Raw genomic sequence first — 24,910 nt, 5'->3', positions numbered from 1 at the left:
GGAGAGCGAGGAGAGCGAGGAGAGCGAGGAGAGCGAGGAGAGCGAGGAGAGCGAGGAGAGCGAGGAGAGCGAGGAGAGCGAGGAGAGCGAGGAGAGCGAGGAGAGCGAGGAGAGCGAGGAGAGCGAGGAGAGCGAGGAGAGCGAGGAGAGCGAGGAGAGCGAGGAGAGCGAGGAGAGCGAGGAGAGCGAGGAGAGCGAGGAGAGCGAGGAGAGCGAGGAGAGCGAGGAGAGCGAGGAGAGCGAGGAGAGCGAGGAGAGCGAGGAGAGCGAGGAGAGCGAGGAGAGCGAGGAGAGCGAGGAGAGCGAGGAGAGCGAGGAGAGCGAGGAGAGCGAGGAGAGCGAGGAGAGCGAGGAGAGCGAGGAGAGCGAGGAGAGCGAGGAGAGCGAGGAGAGCGAGGAGAGCGAGGAGAGCGAGGAGAGCGAGGAGAGCGAGGAGAGCGAGGAGAGCGAGGAGAGCGAGGAGAGCGAGGAGAGCGAGGAGAGCGAGGAGAGCGAGGAGAGCGAGGAGAGCGAGGAGAGCGAGGAGAGCGAGGAGAGCGAGGAGAGCGAGGAGAGCGAGGAGAGCGAGGAGAGCGAGGAGAGCGAGGAGAGCGAGGAGAGCGAGGAGAGCGAGGAGAGCGAGGAGAGCGAGGAGAGCGAGGAGAGCGAGGAGAGCGAGGAGAGCGAGGAGAGCGAGGAGAGCGAGGAGAGCGAGGAGAGCGAGGAGAGCGAGGAGAGCGAGGAGAGCGAGGAGAGCGAGGAGAGCGAGGAGAGCGAGGAGAGCGAGGAGAGCGAGGAGAGCGAGGAGAGCGAGGAGAGCGAGGAGAGCGAGGAGAGCGAGGAGAGCGAGGAGAGCGAGGAGAGCGAGGAGAGCGAGGAGAGCGAGGAGAGCGAGGAGAGCGAGGAGAGCGAGGAGAGCGAGGAGAGCGAGGAGAGCGAGGAGAGCGAGGAGAGCGAGGAGAGCGAGGAGAGCGAGGAGAGCGAGGAGAGCGAGGAGAGCGAGGAGAGCGAGGAGAGCGAGGAGAGCGAGGAGAGCGAGGAGAGCGAGGAGAGCGAGGAGAGCGAGGAGAGCGAGGAGAGCGAGGAGAGCGAGGAGAGCGAGGAGAGCGAGGAGAGCGAGGAGAGCGAGGAGAGCGAGGAGAGCGAGGAGAGCGAGGAGAGCGAGGAGAGCGAGGAGAGCGAGGAGAGCGAGGAGAGCGAGGAGAGCGAGGAGAGCGAGGAGAGCGAGGAGAGCGAGGAGAGCGAGGAGAGCGAGGAGAGCGAGGAGAGCGAGGAGAGCGAGGAGAGCGAGGAGAGCGAGGAGAGCGAGGAGAGCGAGGAGAGCGAGGAGAGCGAGGAGAGCGAGGAGAGCGAGGAGAGCGAGGAGAGCGAGGAGAGCGAGGAGAGCGAGGAGAGCGAGGAGAGCGAGGAGAGCGAGGAGAGCGAGGAGAGCGAGGAGAGCGAGGAGAGCGAGGAGAGCGAGGAGAGCGAGGAGAGCGAGGAGAGCGAGGAGAGCGAGGAGAGCGAGGAGAGCGAGGAGAGCGAGGAGAGCGAGGAGAGCGAGGAGAGCGAGGAGAGCGAGGAGAGCGAGGAGAGCGAGGAGAGCGAGGAGAGCGAGGAGAGCGAGGAGAGCGAGGAGAGCGAGGAGAGCGAGGAGAGCGAGGAGAGCGAGGAGAGCGAGGAGAGCGAGGAGAGCGAGGAGAGCGAGGAGAGCGAGGAGAGCGAGGAGAGCGAGGAGAGCGAGGAGAGCGAGGAGAGCGAGGAGAGCGAGGAGAGCGAGGAGAGCGAGGAGAGCGAGGAGAGCGAGGAGAGCGAGGAGAGCGAGGAGAGCGAGGAGAGCGAGGAGAGCGAGGAGAGCGAGGAGAGCGAGGAGAGCGAGGAGAGCGAGGAGAGCGAGGAGAGCGAGGAGAGCGAGGAGAGCGAGGAGAGCGAGGAGAGCGAGGAGAGCGAGGAGAGCGAGGAGAGCGAGGAGAGCGAGGAGAGCGAGGAGAGCGAGGAGAGCGAGGAGAGCGAGGAGAGCGAGGAGAGCGAGGAGAGCGAGGAGAGCGAGGAGAGCGAGGAGAGCGAGGAGAGCGAGGAGAGCGAGGAGAGCGAGGAGAGCGAGGAGAGCGAGGAGAGCGAGGAGAGCGAGGAGAGCGAGGAGAGCGAGGAGAGCGAGGAGAGCGAGGAGAGCGAGGAGAGCGAGGAGAGCGAGGAGAGCGAGGAGAGCGAGGAGAGCGAGGAGAGCGAGGAGAGCGAGGAGAGCGAGGAGAGCGAGGAGAGCGAGGAGAGCGAGGAGAGCGAGGAGAGCGAGGAGAGCGAGGAGAGCGAGGAGAGCGAGGAGAGCGAGGAGAGCGAGGAGAGCGAGGAGAGCGAGGAGAGCGAGGAGAGCGAGGAGAGCGAGGAGAGCGAGGAGAGCGAGGAGAGCGAGGAGAGCGAGGAGAGCGAGGAGAGCGAGGAGAGCGAGGAGAGCGAGGAGAGCGAGGAGAGCGAGGAGAGCGAGGAGAGCGAGGAGAGCGAGGAGAGCGAGGAGAGCGAGGAGAGCGAGGAGAGCGAGGAGAGCGAGGAGAGCGAGGAGAGCGAGGAGAGCGAGGAGAGCGAGGAGAGCGAGGAGAGCGAGGAGAGCGAGGAGAGCGAGGAGAGCGAGGAGAGCGAGGAGAGCGAGGAGAGCGAGGAGAGCGAGGAGAGCGAGGAGAGCGAGGAGAGCGAGGAGAGCGAGGAGAGCGAGGAGAGCGAGGAGAGCGAGGAGAGCGAGGAGAGCGAGGAGAGCGAGGAGAGCGAGGAGAGCGAGGAGAGCGAGGAGAGCGAGGAGAGCGAGGAGAGCGAGGAGAGCGAGGAGAGCGAGGAGAGCGAGGAGAGCGAGGAGAGCGAGGAGAGCGAGGAGAGCGAGGAGAGCGAGGAGAGCGAGGAGAGCGAGGAGAGCGAGGAGAGCGAGGAGAGCGAGGAGAGCGAGGAGAGCGAGGAGAGCGAGGAGAGCGAGGAGAGCGAGGAGAGCGAGGAGAGCGAGGAGAGCGAGGAGAGCGAGGAGAGCGAGGAGAGCGAGGAGAGCGAGGAGAGCGAGGAGAGCGAGGAGAGCGAGGAGAGCGAGGAGAGCGAGGAGAGCGAGGAGAGCGAGGAGAGCGAGGAGAGCGAGGAGAGCGAGGAGAGCGAGGAGAGCGAGGAGAGCGAGGAGAGCGAGGAGAGCGAGGAGAGCGAGGAGAGCGAGGAGAGCGAGGAGAGCGAGGAGAGCGAGGAGAGCGAGGAGAGCGAGGAGAGCGAGGAGAGCGAGGAGAGCGAGGAGAGCGAGGAGAGCGAGGAGAGCGAGGAGAGCGAGGAGAGCGAGGAGAGCGAGGAGAGCGAGGAGAGCGAGGAGAGCGAGGAGAGCGAGGAGAGCGAGGAGAGCGAGGAGAGCGAGGAGAGCGAGGAGAGCGAGGAGAGCGAGGAGAGCGAGGAGAGCGAGGAGAGCGAGGAGAGCGAGGAGAGCGAGGAGAGCGAGGAGAGCGAGGAGAGCGAGGAGAGCGAGGAGAGCGAGGAGAGCGAGGAGAGCGAGGAGAGCGAGGAGAGCGAGGAGAGCGAGGAGAGCGAGGAGAGCGAGGAGAGCGAGGAGAGCGAGGAGAGCGAGGAGAGCGAGGAGAGCGAGGAGAGCGAGGAGAGCGAGGAGAGCGAGGAGAGCGAGGAGAGCGAGGAGAGCGAGGAGAGCGAGGAGAGCGAGGAGAGCGAGGAGAGCGAGGAGAGCGAGGAGAGCGAGGAGAGCGAGGAGAGCGAGGAGAGCGAGGAGAGCGAGGAGAGCGAGGAGAGCGAGGAGAGCGAGGAGAGCGAGGAGAGCGAGGAGAGCGAGGAGAGCGAGGAGAGCGAGGAGAGCGAGGAGAGCGAGGAGAGCGAGGAGAGCGAGGAGAGCGAGGAGAGCGAGGAGAGCGAGGAGAGCGAGGAGAGCGAGGAGAGCGAGGAGAGCGAGGAGAGCGAGGAGAGCGAGGAGAGCGAGGAGAGCGAGGAGAGCGAGGAGAGCGAGGAGAGCGAGGAGAGCGAGGAGAGCGAGGAGAGCGAGGAGAGCGAGGAGAGCGAGGAGAGCGAGGAGAGCGAGGAGAGCGAGGAGAGCGAGGAGAGCGAGGAGAGCGAGGAGAGCGAGGAGAGCGAGGAGAGCGAGGAGAGCGAGGAGAGCGAGGAGAGCGAGGAGAGCGAGGAGAGCGAGGAGAGCGAGGAGAGCGAGGAGAGCGAGGAGAGCGAGGAGAGCGAGGAGAGCGAGGAGAGCGAGGAGAGCGAGGAGAGCGAGGAGAGCGAGGAGAGCGAGGAGAGCGAGGAGAGCGAGGAGAGCGAGGAGAGCGAGGAGAGCGAGGAGAGCGAGGAGAGCGAGGAGAGCGAGGAGAGCGAGGAGAGCGAGGAGAGCGAGGAGAGCGAGGAGAGCGAGGAGAGCGAGGAGAGCGAGGAGAGCGAGGAGAGCGAGGAGAGCGAGGAGAGCGAGGAGAGCGAGGAGAGCGAGGAGAGCGAGGAGAGCGAGGAGAGCGAGGAGAGCGAGGAGAGCGAGGAGAGCGAGGAGAGCGAGGAGAGCGAGGAGAGCGAGGAGAGCGAGGAGAGCGAGGAGAGCGAGGAGAGCGAGGAGAGCGAGGAGAGCGAGGAGAGCGAGGAGAGCGAGGAGAGCGAGGAGAGCGAGGAGAGCGAGGAGAGCGAGGAGAGCGAGGAGAGCGAGGAGAGCGAGGAGAGCGAGGAGAGCGAGGAGATTTTTAGCAAAGATGCCCAAACCATAGAGTAGAAAAAAGACAACATCTTCAACAAATAGTGCTGATCTAACTGGATATCTACAGGTAGAAAAAGGTAATTAGATCCGTACTTATCACCCTGCTCAAATTAAAGTCCAAGTGGATCAAAGACATCAATATAAAATTGGACACAAAAACTTCTTAAAAGAAAAAGGAGGGAAGAGCCTCGAACTCATTGGCACAGGAGACAACTTCCGGAACAGAACACCAACAGAACAGGCTTTAAGATCAACAGTAAATAATTGAGAGCTCATAAAACTGAAAGACTACTGTAAAGAGGAGAGCGAGGAGAGCGAGGAGAGCGAGGAGAGCGAGGAGAGCGAGGAGAGCGAGGAGAGCGAGGAGAGCGAGGAGAGCGAGGAGAGCGAGGAGAGCGAGGAGAGCGAGGAGAGCGAGGAGAGCGAGGAGAGCGAGGAGAGCGAGGAGAGCGAGGAGAGCGAGGAGAGCGAGGAGAGCGAGGAGAGCGAGGAGAGCGAGGAGAGCGAGGAGAGCGAGGAGAGCGAGGAGATTTTTAGCAAAGATGCCCAAACCATAGAGTAGAAAAAAGACAACATCTTCAACAAATAGTGCTGATCTAACTGGATATCTACAGGTAGAAAAAGGTAATTAGATCCGTACTTATCACCCTGCTCAAATTAAAGTCCAAGTGGATCAAAGACATCAATATAAAATTGGACACAAAAACTTCTTAAAAGAAAAAGGAGGGAAGAGCCTCGAACTCATTGGCACAGGAGACAACTTCCGGAACAGAACACCAACAGAACAGGCTTTAAGATCAACAGTAAATAATTGAGAGCTCATAAAACTGAAAGACTACTGTAAAGAGGAGAGCGAGGAGAGCGAGGAGAGCGAGGAGAGCGAGGAGAGCGAGGAGAGCGAGGAGAGCGAGGAGAGCGAGGAGAGCGAGGAGAGCGAGGAGAGCGAGGAGAGCGAGGAGAGCGAGGAGAGCGAGGAGAGCGAGGAGAGCGAGGAGAGCGAGGAGAGCGAGGAGAGCGAGGAGAGCGAGGAGAGCGAGGAGAGCGAGGAGAGCGAGGAGAGCGAGGAGAGCGAGGAGAGCGAGGAGAGCGAGGAGAGCGAGGAGAGCGAGGAGAGCGAGGAGAGCGAGGAGAGCGAGGAGAGCGAGGAGAGCGAGGAGAGCGAGGAGAGCGAGGAGAGCGAGGAGAGCGAGGAGAGCGAGGAGAGCGAGGAGAGCGAGGAGAGCGAGGAGAGCGAGGAGAGCGAGGAGATTTTTAGCAAAGATGCCCAAACCATAGAGTAGAAAAAAGACAACATCTTCAACAAATAGTGCTGATCTAACTGGATATCTACAGGTAGAAAAAGGTAATTAGATCCGTACTTATCACCCTGCTCAAATTAAAGTCCAAGTGGATCAAAGACATCAATATAAAATTGGACACAAAAACTTCTTAAAAGAAAAAGGAGGGAAGAGCCTCGAACTCATTGGCACAGGAGACAACTTCCGGAACAGAACACCAACAGAACAGGCTTTAAGATCAACAGTAAATAATTGAGAGCTCATAAAACTGAAAGACTACTGTAAAGAGGAGAGCGAGGAGAGCGAGGAGAGCGAGGAGAGCGAGGAGAGCGAGGAGAGCGAGGAGAGCGAGGAGAGCGAGGAGAGCGAGGAGAGCGAGGAGAGCGAGGAGAGCGAGGAGAGCGAGGAGAGCGAGGAGAGCGAGGAGAGCGAGGAGAGCGAGGAGAGCGAGGAGAGCGAGGAGAGCGAGGAGAGCGAGGAGAGCGAGGAGAGCGAGGAGATTTTTAGCAAAGATGCCCAAACCATAGAGTAGAAAAAAGACAACATCTTCAACAAATAGTGCTGATCTAACTGGATATCTACAGGTAGAAAAAGGTAATTAGATCCGTACTTATCACCCTGCTCAAATTAAAGTCCAAGTGGATCAAAGACATCAATATAAAATTGGACACAAAAACTTCTTAAAAGAAAAAGGAGGGAAGAGCCTCGAACTCATTGGCACAGGAGACAACTTCCGGAACAGAACACCAACAGAACAGGCTTTAAGATCAACAGTAAATAATTGAGAGCTCATAAAACTGAAAGACTACTGTAAAGAAAAAAAAAAACAAAAAACAAACAAACAAAAACACTATAATTGGAACAAAACAAAAGTCTGCAGACTGAGAAAGTATCTTCAACAACTCTATATCTGACAGAAGGCTAATTAAAAAGTGGGGTAAAGAGCTAAACAGAGAATTCTCCAAAGAGGAACATCAAAAGGCAGAGAAACACTTAAAGGAATGCTCAACAACTTTAGTCATTAAGGAAATGCAAAACCACACTGAGATTTCACCTTACACCCATTAGAATGGCTAAGAAAAAACTCGAGTGACAACACGTGCTCCAGAGGATGTGGAGAAAGAGGAACTCTATCGCTAGTGGGAATGTAAACTTGTACAACCACTTTGGAAATCAATCTCTTTGACACTTTCTCAGAAAATTAGGAATAGCACTACCTCAAGATCCAGCTATACCACTCCTAGGTATATATCCAAAACATGCTCAAATATAAAACAAGGACATTTGCTTAAACATGTTTGAGGCAGCTTTATTTGTAATAGCCAGAACTTGGATGCAGCCCAGATATCCCTCAGTTGAGAAATAGGTGCTGAAATTGTGGTACATCTACACAATGGAATACTACTCAGTAATTAAAAACAAGGAAATCATGGAATTTGCAGGCAAATGGTGGGATCAGGAAAAGATCATCCTGAGTGAGATAAAAAAAAAAAGACCCAGAAAGACTCACATGGTATATACTCACTTATAAGTGGATATTCATTCAGAAAAGCAAGTGGGATAGATATTGGAAGAAGGAGAAAACAAGGAACAGGACAGGATCCTATCACAGAGGACCTCTGAAAAGCTCTACCCAGCATGATATCAAAACATATGCTGAGACTCATAGACAAATTTGGGCAGAGTGCAGGGAATCTTATAAAAAAAGGGGGAAATAGAAAGACCTGCAGGGGACAGGAGCTCCACAAGAAGAGCAACAGAACCAAAAAATCTGGGCAAAGGGTCTTTTGTGAGACTGATGCTCCAAAAAAATGACCATGCATAGAGATAACTTAGAACCCCTGCACAGATGTATTCCATGGGAGTTCAGTGTCCAAGTGTGTTCCATAATAATGGGAACAGAGACGGTCTCTGACATGAACTGATTGGCCCGCTCTTTGATAACTTCCACCTATACCTGAGGGAGGAGCATCTTCACCAGTCCAAAGAAGGAAGACAATAAAGCCAGTCCTAATGAGACCTGATAGACTGGGGTAACATGGAAAGCAAGGAGGACTTGCTTTATCACTGGACACAGGGAGGGATACAGAAGAAGATGAGGGAGGGAGGGTAGATATAAGAGGGAATGAGGAAGGAGCTACAGCTGAGATACAAAGTGAATGAACTGTATTTAATAAAAATAAAATTAAAATTAAAAATGCTTAACAATTACTCACAAACTGAATCCAAAAACATATCAAAGATGTCATCCAATATGACCAAGTAGTCTTCATTCCAGGCGTGGAGGGGTGGTATAGTATATGGAAATACATCAATATAATACAGCATAGAAACAAACTGAAAAAAAATCACATGATCATCTAGATACAAAATAAGCATTTGATAAAATCCAACATTTGTTTAAGTTTAAAGTCCTGGAGATATAAGGGATACAAGTCACTTACCTAAACATAGTAAAGGTAATACACAGCAAGACTATAGCCAAAATGAAACTAAACAGAGAAAATGAAATCAATCCCATTGAAATCAGTGACAAGGCAAGGTCCACTCTTTCCATATCTCTTCAACATAGTTCTGAAATCTTTGCTAGACCAATAAGACAATTAAAGAAGATCAAGGTTATTCAAATAGAAAATAAAGAAGTTGAAGTATCACTATGTACAGATAATAGGATAGTATACATGAGTAACTCCAAAAAATTCTAACAGGGAACACCTCACTTACAGCTGATAAACACCTTCAGCAAAGTGGCTGTAAACAAAAATAACTTATCCACCATATTTCTAAATCTAAATGAAATGGATAATTTTCATGATCAATTCCACTTACCAAAGCTTAATCAAAATGAGATAATTGAATAAAATATTCCTATATCACCTAAGGAAATAGAAGCAGTCTACAAAGTCTCCCATGAAAAAACAAACAAACAAAAAATAAAGTCCAGGGGCAGATGGTTTCAGCACAGAATTCTACCAGACCTTCAGAGAAGAGCTAACACAAATACTCTTCAAACAATTTCAAAAAATAGAAACAGAAGGAACACTACCGAACTCATTCTATGAAGCCACAGTCATCTTGGTACCTCAACCTCAAAAAGACCCAACAAAAAAAAGACAATTTCAGGCCAATCTCCTTTGTAAATATTAGTGCAAAAATACTCAACAAAATACTTGCAAACCGAATTCAAGGACACATCAAATGTAGCATCAACTACGACCAAGTAGGCTTCATCACAGGTATGCAAGGATGGTTCAATATACAGAAATCCATCAATGTGATCCACCATGTAAACAAATTGAAGGAGAAAAACCACATGATCATCTCCTTAGATGCTGAAATAGCATTTGACAAAATCCAACATCCATTCATATGTAAAGTATTGGAGAGATCAGGTATACCTAAACATAATACAGGCAATATACAGCAAGCCTATAGCCAATATCAAACTTAATGGAGAGAAAATTAATCAATCAATCCCACTGAAATAAGGGACAAGGCAAGGCTACCCACTCTCTCCATATCTATTCAACATAGTTCTTGAAGTCCTTGCTAGAGCAATAAGACAATGAATGGAGATCAAGTGAATACAAATCAGAAAGGAAAAATTCAAAGTTTCACTATTTGCAAATGATATGATAGTATGCCTGTGTGACCACAAAAATTCTACCAGAGAACTTTTATAGCTGATAAACACCTTCAGCAACGTGGCCACAAAATTAACTCAAAAAAATCAGTAGCCCTCCTGTATACAAAAGACAGAAGGGCTGAGAAAGAAATTACGGAAACAACACCCTTCACAATAGCCACAAAGGGCATAAAGTACCTTGGTGTGACCCTAACCAAGCAAGTCAAAGACTTGTATGAAAAAAAAATTCCACTCACTGAAGAAAGAATTAGAAGAAGATATCAGAAGATGGAAAATCTCCCATGCTCATGGCTTGGTAGGATTAACATAGTAAAAATGGCCATCTTAGAACGAGCAATCTACAGATTCAGGGCAATTCCCAACAAATTACCAACACAATTCTTTACAGAAATTGAAAGAAAAATTCTCAACTTCATAGGGAATAACAAGAAACCCAGAATTGCTAAAACAATCTTCTACAATAAAAGATCTTGTGGAGGTATCTCCATCCCTGATCTCAAGCTGTACTATAGAGCAACAATACTAAAAGTTGCATGGTACTGGAATAGAAACAGACTGGACTGGTAGATCAATAGAATTGAATAGAAGACTCTGAAATGAATCTACTTATGGACACCTGATTTTTGATGAAGTTGCCAAAACCATTCAATTGAAGAAAGAAAGCATCTTCAACAAATGATGCTGCTATAACTGGATGTGCACATGTAGAAAAATTTGAATAGATCCATACTTATCACCCTTCATAAAACTAAAGGCCAAAGTCGATCAAAGTTCTCAATATAAAACTAGACACACTAAACCTATTAGAAGAAAAAGTGGGGAAAAGCTCTGAATTCATTGGCACAAGAAACAACTTCCTGAATAGAACATCAACAATTACAGGCTCTAAGAGCAAAAATGGGACCTCATGAAAAATGAAAAGCTTCTGTAAAGCAAAGGACACTGTTGTCAGAACAAAAAGACAGCCTACAGATTGGGAAAGGATCTTCACTAACCCTATATCTGTCAGAGAGCTAATATCCAGAATATATAAAGAACTAAAGAAGTTAAATAGCAATGAATTGGTTAATCCAATTTAAAAAATGGGGTACAGAGCTAAACAGATAATTCTCAATAAAGGATTATCGAATGGCAAAGAAACACTTAAAGAAATGTCCAATATCCTTAGTCATCATGGAAATGCAAATCAAAACGACTCTGAGATTTTACCTTACTCCCAACAGAATTGCTAAGATAAAAATTCAAGTGACAACACATGCTGGAGAGGATGTGGAGAAAGGGAAAGCCTACTACACTGCTGGTGGGAATGTAAGTGTACAACCACTTTGGAAAACAATCTGGCACTTTCTCAGACAATTAGGAATAGTGCTTCCTCAAGATCCAGCTATACCACTCCTAGGCATATATCCAAAAGATGCTCAAGTACACATCAAGGACATTTACTCAACCATGTTTGTAGCAGCTTTATGTGTAATAGCCAGAAGCTAGAAACAACCAAGGTACCCCTCAGTTGAGAAATGGATGCACAAATTGTGATACATTTACACAATGGAGTATTACTCAGCAATAAAAAAAACAACGAAATCATGAAATTTGCAGGTAAATGGTGACAACTGGGAAAGATCATCCTGAGTGAGGTATCCCAGAAGCAGAAAGACACAGGGTATATACTCACTCATAAATGGAAATTAGATATATAATATAGTATAAACATAATAAAACCTGTGCACCTAAAGAAACTAATCAAGAAGGAGAACTCTGGCTAAGATGCTCAATCTCCATTCAGAAAGGCAAAGAAGATGGACATCAGAAGAGGGAGCAAACAGGGAACAGGACAGGAACCTACCACAGAGGGCCTCTGAAAGGCTTTACCTTGCAGAGCTTCAGAGCAAATGCTGAGAGTCATAGCAAAACTTTGGGCAGAGTGCAGGGAATCTTATGAAAGAAGGGGGAGAGAGTAAGTCATGGAAGGGACAGGAACTCCACAAGGAGAGCAACAGAAGCAAAAAATCTAGGCACAGGAGTCTTTTGTGAGATGGATGCTCCAAAAAAGGACCATGCATGGAAATAACCTAGAACCCCTGCACAGATGTAGTCCATGGCAATTCAGTATCCAAGTGGGTTCCCTAATAATGGGAACAGAGATGGTCTCTGACAAGAATTGATTGGCCTACTCTTTGAAAACCTCCTCCTGAGAGGGGGAGCAGCCTTGCCAAGCCACATAGGAAGAAAATTCTGCCACTCCTGATGAGACCTGATAGACTAGGATCAAAACAAAGAAGAGGAGGACTCCCCTATCAGTGGACTTGGGGAGGGACATGAGTGGAGAACAGGGAAGGAGGGTGGGATTTGGAGGGGTGGAGGGAGGTAGCTACAGGGGGATACAATGAGAATAAACTGTAATTAATAAAAATAAAAAAATAAGTTAAAAAAGTATCAGTAGCCATCCTGTACACAAAAGACAAATGAGCTGAGAAAGAAATTAAAGAAAGAACATTCTTCACAAAGGACACAAGAGACAGACTATCTGGGTGTAACTCTAACCAAGCAAGTCAAAGACTTGTATGAAAAAACTTCAAGAATCTGAAGAAAAACATTTATAGGAGAAAATGAGTGAAGAAGGTTGGAATTGCAAGGGAAGTAGGGAGGGGACTACAGCTGGGATACAAAGTGAATAAATTGTAAATAATATAAAAAATAAAAGCTCAATTTGAAAAAGAAATTAAAGAAGATACCAGAAGATGGAAAGATTTCCCATGTTCAAGGCTCAGCAGGATTAACATAGTAAAAATTGCCATCTTACCAAAAGCAATCTACAGATTCAATGCAAGTCCCTTCATATTACCAACACAAATTTTTACATATCTTAAAAGAGAAATTATCCACTTCATGTGAAATAACAAGAAAACAAGAAACCCAGAAGAGCTATATATATGTGTATATATATATATATATATATATATATGTGTGTGTGTGTGTGTGTGTGTGTGTGTGTGTACAAGAAAAGATCTGGAATATCTCTATTCCTGATCTCAAGCTGTATTATAGACAAACCAAATAAAAATTGCATGGTACTGGTACAGAAACAGAATGGTGGATCAATGGAATTAAATAGATGACCCAGAAACAAACCAACACACATATGGACACCTGGTTTTGGACAAAGATGCCAAAACCACACAATAGAAAAAAGATAGCAACTACAGTAAATGGTGATGGTGACTGGATATCTGCAAACTGAAAAATAGATGCATATAGATGCATACTTACAATCCTGCACAAAACTAAAGTCCAACTGGATCAAAGTCCTCAACATAACACCAGACACACTAAGTCTGTTAGAATAAAAAGTGTGGAATAACACAACCAAAATATCTAGGCCCAAGGGTCTCTTCTGAGACCCAACCAAGGACCATGAATAGAGATAACCTTAAACCACTGCACAGATGTAGCACATGGGAGCTCAAGCTGCAAGTAAGTTCCCTAATAAGGGGAACAGGAGATGACACTGACATGAACTCAGTGGCTGGCTGTTTGATCACCTCTTCATGAGGGGGTGGAGGGCAGGCTTACCAGTCCTCAAAGTAAGACAATGCAGCCAGTCCTGATGAGACCTGATAGGATTCAGTCAGATGGAAGCCTTGGAGGTCCAACCCTAGCAGTAGACAGAGGGAGGGGCATGGGAGTAGAAGAGGAAGTGAAGGTGGTATTTGGAGGAGATGGGGGAGGGGGACATAGCTGGGATACAAAGTGAATAAACTGTAATAAGTAAAAACAAAATCAGATGTATATAGGCAGTAGATACAGACATATATACCAAAGCATAATATATTAACAGTGGCTCAGAGTTCCTCATCTTTCTGTAATACTGATAATGCAATCTGGGTCTTTATATTTATGCAGCTATCTATATTTGTAGCAATAAACTATTTATTATATGAAAAAAAATTCAGAAAATCAATGAAACCAAGAGGTGGTTCTTTGAGAAAATCAACAAGATAGACAAACCCTTAACCAAACTAACTAAAAGGCAGAGAGAAACTATCCAAATCAGCAAAATCAGAAGTGAAAAGGGGGACATAACAAGGGACACTGAGGAAATTCAAAGAATCATTAGGTCTTACTTCAGAAGCCTACACAACACTAATTTCAAAATCTAAATGAAATGGACAGTTTTCTTGATAGATTTCATTTACCAAACTTGAGGATTCTTAATCTAAACTAATAATCTTTTGATGATGTATTCTTTGTAAATGATTTTAAATTCTGTCCTATTTTTATACAGATTCATCATAGCCTAAAAGCATAAGAAAGCCACCATGACACCTAAAACTTCACTGATGCTCTTTGCTTGTACTGTATCATCTCAGAGCAACTGCACAACTTCTAAATCTCTTAGATTCTCAATTTTTATCTATCCACACCAGCATTGCCAAAACTATGAAAGAATGGAGTCTATCTCTTAAATGATTTCACTGAAGGAAGCAACAATTAGTCATGCATAGCAGCTTTAGGCAAAAGGGGGAAGAGTGCAGACCAAGGGCTGTGTGGTGCAGGCAACTGGTGAGACTCTCAAGGAGGTTTGTGTTGGAGGCTGAAGAATTATGGGAGAAGTATTGTCATAGTGCTGACAGTAATAAACTATGCAAAGTAGTCAATAAATGAGAAAGAAAATAACCAGGGTACTGAGTTGTGAGAGAATCCAGGTTAAATCTACAGCCAAAAATGTCATCAAAGTGAGTAACCAATCACTGGAGAAAAAGTCAACATAAAAGCTCAAGGACCAAATTAGATCTCTCAAACTGCAAATAAAGAGATTCACTCATGAGATGTTTCCATTGAAAATCAAAAAACATGTGCTCGCTTCGGCAGCACATATACTAAAATTGGAACGATACAGAGAAGATTAGCATGGCCCCTGCGCAATCGAAGAAGATATCAGAAGATGGAAAGATCTCCCGTGCTCATGGATTGGTAGGATTAACATTGTGAAAATGGCCATACTGCCAAAAGCAATCTACAGATTCAATGCAATTCCCATCAAAATACCAACTCAATTCTTTACAGACCTTGAAAAAAAGATTCTCAGCTTCATATGGAGAAACAAAAAACCCAGAATCTCCAAAACGATCCTGTACAACAACAGATCATCTGGAGGTATCTCCATCCCTGATCTCAGGCTGTACTACAGGGCAACAGTAATAAAAACTGCATGGTATTGGCATAGAAACAGAAAGGAGGATCAATGGAACCGCATAGAAGACCCAGAAATAAATCCACACACCTATGAATACTCGATATTCGACAAAGAAGCCAATTCCATTCAATGGAAAAAAGACAGCATCTTCAACAAATGGTGCTGGACCAACTGGATGTCTACATGCAGAAAAATGAAAATAGATCCATATTTATCACCCTGCACAAAACTAAAGTCAAAGTGGATCAAGGACCTCAACATAAAACCAGATACCCTAAATCAATTGGAAAAAAAAGTGGGGAACAGCCTAGAACTCATTGGCACAGGAGACAACTTCCTGAACAGAACACCAACAGCACAGGCTCTAAGAGCAACAATCAATAAATGGGACCTCATGAAACTGAAAAGTTTCTGTAAAGCAAAGGATACCGTCATCAAAACAAAACGACTGCCTACAGATTGGGAAAGAATCTTCACTAAACCTTTATCTGACAGAGGACTAATATCCAGTATATACAAAGAACTAAAGAAGCTGAAAAGCAGCAAACCAAGTACTCCAATTAAAAAATGGGGAACAGAGCTAAACAGAGAATTCTCGACAGAGGAATATCGAATGGCAGAAAAACACTTAAAGAAATGCTCATCCTCATTAGCCATCAGGGAAATGCAAATCAAAACGACCCTGAGATATCACCTTACACCCATCAGAATGGCCAAGATGAAAAACTCAAGCAACAACACATGCTGGAGAGGTTGTGGAGAAAGGGGAACCCTCCTCCACTGCTGGTGGGAATGTAAACTGGTACAACCACTCTGGAAAGCTATCTGGCGCTTTCTAAGACAAATAGGAATAGTGCTTCCTCCAGACCCAGCTATACCACTGCTAGGTATATACCCAAAGTTCACTCAAGTACACAAATGGGATACTTGCTTAACCATGTTTATAGCAGCTTTATTTGTAATAGCCAGAACCTGGAAACAACCCAGATGCCCATCAATAGAGGAATGGGTACAGAAATTGTGGTATTTTTACACAATAGAATACTACTCAGCAATCAAAAAGGAGGAAATCATGAAATTTGCAGGCAAATGGTGGGATCTAGAAAAGATCATTCTGAGTGAAATATCCCAGAAGGAGAAAGACAAACATGGGATATACTCACTTCTATAGACCTATAAGATATGATAAACATAATGAAATCTATACACCTAAAAAAGATAATCAAGAGAGCAGACATGGCATAAGATGATCAATCCTCGTTTAGAAAGACAGATCGGATGTGCATTGAACATATGACAGGAGTCTACTGAGCGCATCTGAAAGACTCTAACTAGCAGTGTTTTCAAAGCAAAGACTCATGACCAAACCTTTGGCAGAGTACACGGAATCATAAGAAAAAAAGGGGAGTTAGTCTGATGGGGAAAGGATAGGAGCTCCACAAGGACCAAATATATCTGGGCACAGGGTCTTTTCTGAGACTGACATTCAACCAAGGACCATGTATGGATATAACCTAGAACCTCCACTCAGATGTAGCCTGTGGTAGCTCAGTAACCAATTGGTTTCCAAAAGTGAGGGGAACAAGGACTATTTCTAACAGGAACTCAATGACTGGCTCTTTGGTCTCCCCACCCCCGAAGGGAGGAGCAGTCCTGTTAGGCCACAAAGGAGGACTTTGCAGCCAGTCCTGAAGATACCTGATAAAACAGGATCAGATGAATGGGGAGGAGGTCCCCCCTATCAGTGGACTTGGAAAGGGGCATGGTGGAGATGAGGGAGGGAGGGAGGGACTGGGAGGGAATGAGAGATCGGGACACGGCCTGGATACAGAGTTAATAAAATGTAACTGATAAAAAAAATAATAATAAAATAAAAACAATGAAAAAAATAAAAAAGAAAAAATTAATATAAAATATTAATTAATAATAATTTAAAATAAAAAATTATTATTAAATTAACATCAACAAATTTGCAATAAATAAGTAATTATTTATTAATATGCATTATTAATAAATATAATTATTAATAAATAATAATTTATTTTTATTAATAATTCTTTTCATTGGCGATCTTATTAATAATTAATTTTTATTTTATTAATTATGGATAACATATATTTATATTATATATAAATATATAATATAAATGTATAATATAAATATATTTTTATATTAATGCATATTAACATTTTTATTAATAATTATTTATTTTTACTAATAACTCTTATCAACATTTTTAAAAATTAATTATTTATTTTATTATTTATTCATAACATATATTTATATATAAATATATAATATAAATACATATAAATATGCACCATATTAATGCATATTAACATTCTTATTAATAATTATTTATTTTATTAATAACTTTTATCAATATTTATTAATAATTAATTATTTATTTTATTGTCCATTAATAATATATCAATAAATATAATTATTAATGACTAAATAATACTAATAATTAATTATTTATTAGTATGTTGTTAATGAAGATAGTTATTAATAAATAATTAATAAAATATTGATAGTAAAATAATATTAATATTAATATTCCTCCATTGCTGGTGGGAGTGTAAACTTGTACATTCCTTTTTTAAAGTAATCTGGAGGTTTCTCAAAAAATCATGAATAGCTCTATCTCAAGATCCAGGTATACCACTCCTAGGTAGATACCCAAAACATGCTCTACCATTCAATCAGGACATCTGTTCAACTATGATCATAGCAGATTTATTCTTAATAGTCAGAATCTGGAGACAACCCAGATATCTCTCAAGTGAAGAATGGATAAAGAAACTGTGGTACATTTACACAATAGAATACTGTTTGGCTATTAAAAACAAGAGTATTATGGAATTTGCAGGCAAAATGTAGAACTAGAAAAGGTCACCCTGAGTGAAGTAACTGAGAAGCAGAAAGACACTCATGGTGTGTACTCAATTATAAGTGGATATTAACCATATAGTACAGCATAACCATACCACAATTCACAGACCCAAAGGAGATAAGTAACAGGGAGGACCCAAAGAAGGGTGCTTAAATCACACTCAGAAGGAAATAGAAGAGATATCAGAAGTGGTTAAAGAAAAGGAACAAGGTAGGAGAGGGAGCATAGAGAGAAATGAAAGTGGAGATCAGACCTTGGGAGAGCAGAAGCAGGAGGACAGAGAGAAAATAAACAGAGTGGGGACATCTCTTTGACAAGCAGGAGACCTATGACAACCTAGAGGCTTCTGGGAGAATATGGGGATGATCTGGCTGAGACACCTAGCAGCAGGGGTTATGGAGACTGAAGAGGACACCCTCTTACTAGATAGGACCCCTTGTTGAAAGGGGAACACCAAGTAACCCACAAAAACATTGACTCCAAATTTACTCTATCTACAAGATGTGCAAGGATAAAGATAGAGCAGAGATTGAGGGAATCTACAACCAATGCCTGACACTATCAATGATACTTTGCTGTGATCACAAATAAATGCCCAGCATAGCTGTCTCTGAGAGTCTCCATCCAGCAGCAGATAGAAACAGATGCTGAGACTCACAGCCAAACCCTGGGTAAGGCATAGGGAGTCTTGTGGAAAAGTGGGGTCTTTGTGTGCAGAGATAGAAGTATCTGGAGTGGACAGGAACTCCACAAGAAGACCAAGAGAGCCAGCTAAACAGAGTCGAGAGCATCTTGTGGAGACTGAAGCACCAATGAAAGACCATGCATAACTAGGCACCCTATACAAATATAGGCACATGCCTCTAATCTCAGCACTTAGAAGGGAGACTCTGACTGATCTCCAAACTCAAAGAAAGCCTAGTCTACATAGTGAGTTTCAGGATAGCCAGGGCTACATGAAGAGACCTTTGTTGTGGTTAGTCTAAAAATATTTATTAACCCACTATCACAGTCAATAAAAGACACAGACAACTGATAGATTTTAGAATAGCCTTATATCACCTGGGGCAAAGTAGATAGTAACCTTCTAAACAACCTTTACTTCCAAGCCCCAACCCAGGCTGCCTTCCACCCATAATTCCATAAACACTTGCATATTCTCTCATATGTATAATTTCCTCCATCCATACCAACATATGCTTCTTTCAAGCTAAGCTGTGATAGCTCTCTGCTTTCTTCCTCTACCTCTTCCAGTACCTGTCTTTCTACCCACCATTCTTCTGTGCCCAAAGCCCAAGAACCATAGTCCCATCTACCTCCTTCTGCCCTGCCCGGGTATAGGTATACTAATCATCTAGTAATAGATAATTGAAAAATATTCCTTCACATCCCATGGTTACAGGAGATAGTTAAACATCATAACAATATCCATGGCATGGCAGTAACCAGATCTCAAGGCACTGAAATAGCATTTGAATACATAACACATGACTAGTCCTCAACAGACACTGGAGAGAGAGAGAGAGAAGTTATTAGGTCAGAGAAAAATGAAAAATCACTATCAATTGCCAGCAAGCAATAATATTGCAAGGAGAAGTTCATACAGGGCCATTGGACAGACAGAAAAGCCTGCAGTTTGCATTGAATGATATGGTCTTTATGGGCTATATCAACTTAGTAGAGCCCTGTGTTCAGACCTGTGGTTCCTAAGAATGGATAAGAAGAGATGAAGAGGCAGGTAGAGCCAGAGCCTCTTCCCACATGTTTGTGTCTCACAGCATGATGACATTTGCTCCAAGGCTCTCACTAAACTTCCAGCATCAATGACAGAAAACAACTGCTTTTACTCGCTTGGCTGCTTTATAGAAAGAACCTTAATGCCAGAGATTCGAGGAAGAAAGTTGTGGTTTTTAAATACATTGTCTCTCCAAAGTCAGTTTAATTCAACAGGACACAATGATGTACAGTCATAAAAATCCTAGCTGGTGCTGATGAGATTGTTCAGCAGATAAAAAGGACTTGTACCAAGTCAGATGGACTGAGTTAAATCACCTGAAGGTACAAAACTTACTTCCACAATTGTTATCTGACCTACATATGTGCCTGATGGCATGTGTCCCCCTTGGTTTGAAGTAAAATATAAACAATCACAACAAAGTCTCTAACATGGTCTTTGAAAGCAATAATAGGATGACACAGCTAAGGCCTTGGCAAATGATTTATGCTCTAGCATTAAAAAATAAAACTTCTGCACATGTAAAGTCAACAATAAAGTGAAAGTGTGGGCTTCTAAAGAGAAGTGAGTGGATGTGGCAAGGAGATAGTATTACAAATTTTCAGAGCACTGAATGTATTTCATGTAATGAAAATTCATTACATTCAGAAAATGTAATGAAGTTTCAGAAGAGGTTAGGACACTGGATAAAACATCAAAACCCTTTAAAAAACAGTGTGCAATGTTCTCAAGTTAATTAGGACTATAAGCAGTGACATTTAATGACTGACATGTGAAAGTACCTTCACAAAAGAGATGTCCATTACTACAGTTCTGGGCTGGTATTGTCCTTGCATAAGTAGGGCACCTTCTCCTAAAAAGAGTTGACTTGATGGAACTTTCCAGAATACTCACCCCCATATTTTTTCATACTTTTTATAGCATTCTACATCATATTTCCAAATACCCTGAAGAGACAAACAGTATGAAATCCATTATTGTCCTGTATGCACTGACTCTTGTGCAGCCAGAGCACAAAAACCTCAAATCCCATGAAATCAGGTTTATTGTCTCTGACAGAGAAAAGTTCTTCAGAGATGATTGAAGTATCACCAGCAAGATGTCTCAGTGGGAAAACACAGTGATAGAGCAGCACATCTTTCTGTAGCCTCTGCATGCACACTCATAGACACAATTACCTACACAGACACAAGATACATACAATACACACATGGACATAAATTTGATGGTGATGATGATGAAAACGATAATGAAAATTTTTAAAGAATGTACAAGATAAGCATAGAACCTTAAGAAGAAACCTGAGCCAACAGCAACACAAGCTTTGCCTCATGTCCTTTTGATGTGAGTTCAGGAACATCTATCTGGGACAATGACCATGGAACAGGTAAGTCACAAATTATCCACCTAGAATTAAAGTCTACATGGTATATACTCACTTATAAATGCGTATTACACATATAATGTAGGATAATCATACTAAAGTCTGTACAACTAAGGAAGCTAATCAAAGAGGACGACCCTGTATATGATGCTCAATTTTCATTCAGAAGACAAATGGGACAGACATCAGAAGATGGGGAAACAGGGAATATGACAGGAGCCTACCAAAGAGGGCCTCTGAGATACTCTACCCAGCAGGGTATCAAAGCATATGCTGAGAATCATAGCCAAATTTTGGGCAGAGCACAGGGAATCTTATGAAAGAACGGGGAGATACAAAGACATGGAGGAGCCAGGAGCTCCACAAGGAGAGCAACAGAACCAAAAGATCTGGGGTCTTTTGTGAGACTGGTACTCCAAACAAGGACCATGCATGGACATAACCTAGAACCCTTGTGCAGATGTAGCCCATGGCAGCTCAGTGTCCTAGAGGGTTCCCCAGTAATAAAAACAGAGAGTGTCTCTGACATGAACTCATGGGCTGGCTCTTTGATCACTTCCTCCTGAGGGGGAGGCAGCTTATGAGGCCACAGAAGAAGACAATGAAGCCAGTCCTGATGAGACCTGATAGAATAGGGTCAGATGGAAAGGGAGGAGGACCTCCCCTATCATTGGACTGGGATAGGGGCATAGGAGAAGAAGAGGGAGGGAGGGTGGGACTGGGAGGAAATGGGAGAGGGGGCTACAGCTGGGATATAAAGTGAATAAACTGCAATTAAAAATAAATTAAAAATTAATAAAAGTCTGCATGGAACATTGAATTTTCATTAATTTCCCAGTAATTTTGTTTAATCATTCTTTCTCTAGTGGTTTTGCCTTTAATGAATCTTTAAAAGGAATAGGAGAAAAAGATTTCACTTTATAGTTAAATATTTGAGGTGACTGACAGCCATCATCCTGTCTCAGATATTCGCAACTCAGACTCATGCATAAGATTCTGCCATTAAAGAAAGAGAAGCAAGAAAATTTGAACACAGGGAACTTCCCAGAGACTCATACTCCAACCAAGGACTATTCATGGAGATAACCTAGAACCCCTGCACAGATGTAGCCCATGGCAGTTCAGTGTCCAAGTGGGTTACATAGTAATGGGAAGAGGGACTGCCTCTGACATAATCTGACTGGCCTGCTCTTTGATCACTTCCCCCTGGGGGGGAGCAGCCTTACCAGGCCACAGTAGAGGACAATGCAGCCACTTCTGATGTGAACTGATAGACTAAGATCAGAAAGGAGAGGAGAACCTCCCCTATCAGTGGACTTGGGGAGTGGCATGCATGCAGAAAGAGGAGGGAAGGTGGGATCAGGAGGGAGGAGGGAGGGGCCTATGGGGGGATACAAAATGAATAAAATGTAATTAATAAAAAATTTTAAAAAAGAGAAGCAGCTGTAGTTATATTTCAGAGACAGAGCACGTTGCCTAGCACACTTAAGATCCTGGATATCATTCTCAGGACTGCAAAAACAAAACAGAAGCTAAAATTTTGTCATTGGAAGCTGGAGATATGGCTCATCAGTTAAAAGCACTGCAGAGGGTCTGTGTTCCCAGTACTGATTTCCAGATTCTTACATGCATCTCTAACTCTGGCTCCAGGGAACAAAGCACCCTTTTATGTCTCCTGTAAGTACTACACTCACATGCACAAACCTGCACACAGCCAAACACAGATACACAATGAAATCTTCTTACTATATGAAGCTATCATTACCCAGAACCCATAGTGAAGCAAAATATTCTAGTTACTTTGGTTCTCAAGAAGATCCTAAGCATGCCATGAATAGTAAATGCTGGGGCTAGAACCATAGAAATAAGTTCAGAGGTTCAATGACTATGCAGAAAACTCCAGTATATGAAAAATTCCCCAAAAGTGTGTATATTGGCCTGTTATAAGTGGATGCTTCAGAAATAGTCAACCAAAAGAAAAAAATTGTTGAACATAAGCCTGGTACAAAGAGGAGATTTTAAATCTAGTGCATACTTCTGTGTCCTAGAAGTTGAAAACCCCTTCAAGATTTTTTCCAAATAAGTGCAATAGTACCTTCTCAGAATCTACACTGGGTAAAAAACAAACTCTTCTTTGATTGTTCACAAAGTCAGAATATCAAGACTGAATGAGCTGGAGATCCTGGCATTTCTGATGTAGAAGTTTCAGGGTTTTTTGAAAATTCAGATGTGTCATGTGATGTTTTGCTACAGGCTGTCTTGCGAGAGGGCATGTGATGTCTTGCTACAAACTGTCTCATGCAAGGGGCATGACTGTCCACCTGAAAACACCTGTGTGTGAACTCTGAGGAGAGGAGATATATAAAAGCCCACAGACAGTGAGATAACATTCTCTACAGCACTTTGCTGGTCTTCTGTCTTCAACACTTGACTTCCCAGAGACAAACATTCCAGAGAACTTCCTGGGGAAATCCAAATGAGGCTTGCAGCTCTCACTGACTTGCTATGATCTTCTGAATCATGCTGATCTGTGTTGTAGTTTGGTGTTGGCCTTTGGACTGGACTGCTGGGTTCAGGTCAATGAAGAGTGGACTTGTTCCAAGGAAATACTTCTAAAATGTCTACAACCCCTTATTACTAATAACCTTCTTTTCTTTTCCTACCTCTGGTCAGTGGGTGGAAGAGAGCCAGAAGTGTTGAAGAACCTTAAATAAAGTAGGTTTGTTGAAAAATCTAAGCCTAAACACTTCACTTACTGTGAAGTTGAGTCTCAATAAATAGGGCCAGAGAGATGGCTCCAAATGAGAAGTACTTGACACCAAGCCTGATAACCTGAGTTCTGTCCCTAGGACTAAGATGCCTGCACACACAGTATAATAACCATTCTCTCTCTCTCTCTCTCTCTCTCTCTCTCTCTCTCTCTCTCTCTCACACACACACACACACACACACACTCACATTGTTAATTTGGCAATAGAGCCCTAGGAGACACACAGAAATTCTCTAGAACTATGAGAACACACAGTATGAAGGCCTGAAGTCTCAAAGTTTTCTCTCAAAGAGCACTTATTAGAATGAGCCATAATTGGCAATCAAGAGAAACCATATGAAAAGCTCAATCAATACCCACCTTGTAGTAATTCAGTACAGTTCCTAAAAAGGCCAGAGGTGTGGGCCCAGGAATTCCCTGTTTCTTAAAAACTCCATGTGTACGAGTCCCAAACCTATAAGGAGAAAGAGAGAGTCTTGTAACCACACACAAGAGAAACATGACCATAACCAAAACAATAAAACAAATCAACATGGCTGCCCCTCCAGTTTCCAGAGAGTTTAGGAAATGGTGAAGGAACCTGTGTGCATGGCATCACACTGTTCATTTCTGTGCCTACTGAGTTCTGGTGGATCTAGGGTTCACACAAAAGTCAATCAGGCCGTATCAGGTGTAAACCTTATCAGTAAACCTCACCAAGAGGGAATAGAAGAAGGGTAGAGATACCCAGAATATCTGCATAACATCAGTATGAACTTTGAGATGTAGTATCACTGGAGCTATTGTTCAGTAGTAAAGGTATTGCCTACTAGATATAGGCTCTGGCTTCATTACTCATACCACTAAAAAATTAAAATGCAAAATTAATTCCGTTGTCATTTCATTTGGGACCTTCAAGATGACACCACAGGGAGAGACACTGGCTGCCAGTATTGATAATCTGAGTTGGATCTCCAGGACGCACACAATACGAGGGAACTGATTCTGCAAAGTTGTCCTCTGAACTACGCATGTACACACACACACACACACACATACACATACACACACACACACTGTAATAGTGATGCCCCTAACCAAAATGAATAAAAACACAAAATTTTATAATGTTTATACAAGACTTTATTTCAACTTCTGCTATTACTTTTTAAATTTTTATTCTGGTGCCTGTGGAGGGTGTTGGATACCCTGGAACTACAGTTAGTGGTGACAGCCAGCTCCTTGTTGATGTTCAGACCTGGGTCCTCTAAAACAACAGCCAGTACTCTTAGTCACTGAGTCATTGTCTTTCCAGCCCCAGCTTCCAAAACCAGTTGTGACCTTCCATACAAAATAGGTCTGAGTATTACCCCAATCA

The 24,910-nt window shown here is 44.4% G+C and overlaps 1 non-coding gene and 1 pseudogene across 1 annotated transcript; both read left to right on the top strand.

Moving 5' to 3' along the window:
* LOC132651131 (zinc finger protein 850-like) overlaps positions 1-24,910 on the top strand; it is a 443,146-nt pseudogene that overhangs the window by 208,979 nt on the left and 209,257 nt on the right.
* On the top strand, positions 14,428-14,539 carry LOC132651189 (U6 spliceosomal RNA). The gene has a single exon (XR_009589021.1). It is a non-coding gene; the product is annotated as a U6 spliceosomal RNA (small nuclear RNA).

Source organism: Meriones unguiculatus, assembly GCF_030254825.1.
Source record: "Meriones unguiculatus strain TT.TT164.6M chromosome 13 unlocalized genomic scaffold, Bangor_MerUng_6.1 Chr13_unordered_Scaffold_40, whole genome shotgun sequence".
In the NCBI taxonomy this organism is placed as follows: Eukaryota; Metazoa; Chordata; class Mammalia; order Rodentia; family Muridae; genus Meriones; species Meriones unguiculatus.
The sequence above is the reverse complement of the archived record's forward strand: the minus strand, read 5'-3'. Positions and strand labels throughout refer to the sequence as shown.